At 43.0% G+C, this 2,369-nt stretch overlaps 1 non-coding gene across 1 annotated transcript; it reads right to left on the bottom strand.

The window, feature by feature from the left end:
* Positions 1 to 1,722: 1,722 nt before the first annotated feature.
* Positions 1,723 to 1,862, bottom strand: LOC124978570 (U4 spliceosomal RNA). The gene has a single exon (XR_007107539.1). It is a non-coding gene; the product is annotated as a U4 spliceosomal RNA (small nuclear RNA).
* Between the last annotated feature and the right edge of the window lie 507 nt (positions 1,863 to 2,369).

Here is a 2,369-nt window from a genome sequence, read left to right as displayed (position 1 = left end):
TACTCATCACTAAAGAAACATAAAATAAGTGCTGAGGATGTAGAGCACTTGGCTAGCATGCCAATCCCCAGTGCCTAAAAAAAAAGTATAACTAAATAACAAAGATATATCCTTTCCAAGTGCCAGACTGGCACCAATTCTTTAGTCAAAATATAAATAACAGTATTTGGAATTGCTGTCCAAATCTAAATTTACCCTTTGATTGAAGAACTGAGACTTCTACAAATCTAACCTATTGAAATATTTGCATAGGTGCACAAAAACTTCCATGCCAAAAAAGTGCACCACAGCTCTGCTCACAGACAACAGCATAAAACTGAAGATAATCCACGTTTATCACTAGAGCAATCATTACATTAATTCAGTATACCTAGTTAATGACATGTAGCACATCTGCTAAAATCCCAAGCCAAGGAAAGGCCCCACTCAAGTTTCAGTCAGCTAAGGTGACACAGAGTGGTTAAGAGCATAGATTGGTTGGGAGGGTTGGCATATGCCTGTAATCTCAGCTAATGGGGAGGCGGAGGCAGGAGGATCCCAAGTTCGAGGCCGGACTTTGTAATTTAGTGAGACTCTGTCTCAAAATAAAATTTAAAAAGGGCTGGGATGTAGCTCAGTGGTAGAGCACTTGCCTAGCATGTGCAAGGCCCTGGGTTCAATCCTCAGTAGTGCAAAAAATAAAATAAAACAACAGTATCTACCAAATTGTCATCCTGGGACTGGGAAGGGAGAGCTAATACATGAAGACTCCAAGGCAGCAGTAAGAGAACATCTTTAAAGATATGGACTCCTACTGTACTTCCTGTTCTGACTCTTGCTCTCTCAGTGATTCTTCCTACCTCAGCACTCACAGACCACTCCTTTGTTTTTAACAGCTGCTCAGCATTGCTTTATATGGCTGTACCACAATTTATTTCCCCATCCCCTACTGATGGGCCATTGGGTTGTTTCCAGTTCTTTGCTACAGTTACAAAAAAATACTGCAGCAGACATCCTCACACATTTATCTTTGTTCATTATTGCTATCTTTCCATAGTACAGATTCTTAGAGATGGAGTTGTCAGCATAAAAGGAATGTACATTTTAAAAAATTCTGACAGTTGCTGTCAAATTGTTTCAGTATCTGTTCCCATCTCCCCTTCCACTGCTGTTTGTTTTCATAACTTTGCTGTCTGTTTTTACAGGCTTATTTTTCCTTAGATGAACTTTAGTATTATTTTGCCAAGTCTTATCAGGGGGTATTTTTGAATGAATGCAGGGATGAATCAGCCACCCATCTCTGCCTTGAGAAGGTCATAGTCTGGCAAGGATTCCATTGTAGGTAGGTGCTGGGAGGGAGTGGGGGGAGCAGGAGAGAGGGTTGAAAAGAGTTCCCTCCAGCAGGCCAGGCACCAAAGACAGGGTGCACCCAGGGAAGAGCTGCCCCTGAGGTTTGGAGCAACCAGCGAGCTTCCATGGAGGTTTCCTGCCTGGGCTTTGTACTGGTTACAAAGCACTTTCTGGAACACAGATTCGTTGAATTCTCACTGTAGCCTTTTGCATTAGGTAATATCTCTACATTCCAGACAAGCAAACTGAGGCCTGCAGGGTGAAGGTCTTGCCCAACTCCAGCCTCTGCGTTTGTTTGTTTCTTCCCCTTCCTGGAGATTGAACCCAGGGTCTCCTTGCACATGCTAGATAAGCACTCAATCACTAAGCTACATCTGGAGACTTTTTTTTTCAGTCTCCATAGACTGTCAAAAATCTCCAATGCCGACTATATTGCAAGTGGTCACACTGGGGTATTGGGAAAAGTTTTTAATTAGCAATAATTGTGCCTCAGCTAAACCTCATTGATTATGATACAGCCACTGTGCAAAGCTCCAAGAACTTTTTAAAAAATCTTATTTTGAGACAGGGTCTCACCTAAATTGCCTAGGCTTGCTTGGAACTTGTGATTTTTCTGCAATTTAATCTCCATAGTAGCTAGGATTATAGGTGTTCCACACCTTGGCTGGCTCAGCCTCTCAGCTCTTAGCTCCCCTTTTCTTTTCTCTTTGCCTTGCTTCTCCACCATCTTTCCCTATGACCAACCTCCTGTCTTGCAGGCAGACCCCTGGGCTTTGGGCACTATCCAAGGACACTGCATATGGCTGTACCCACTTTGTGTGTTTGTGTGTGTGTGTGTGTGAGTATGTGTGTGTGGTGTGGTGTGTGTGGTACTGGGGATTAAACCCAGGGGTACTTCACCACTGAGCTACATCCCCAACTCTTTCTATTTCTGTTTGAGACAGTATCTCACTAAATTGCTGAGGTTGGTCTCAAACTTGTAATCTTTCTACCTCAGCTGGATTACAAGTAGCTGGGATTACAGTGCACTGCTAAGTCTG

The sequence above is a fragment of the Sciurus carolinensis genome, chromosome 2 (genome assembly GCF_902686445.1).
Source record: "Sciurus carolinensis chromosome 2, mSciCar1.2, whole genome shotgun sequence".
Taxonomy (NCBI): domain Eukaryota; kingdom Metazoa; phylum Chordata; class Mammalia; order Rodentia; family Sciuridae; genus Sciurus; species Sciurus carolinensis.
The sequence above is the reverse complement of the archived record's forward strand: the minus strand, read 5'-3'. Positions and strand labels throughout refer to the sequence as shown.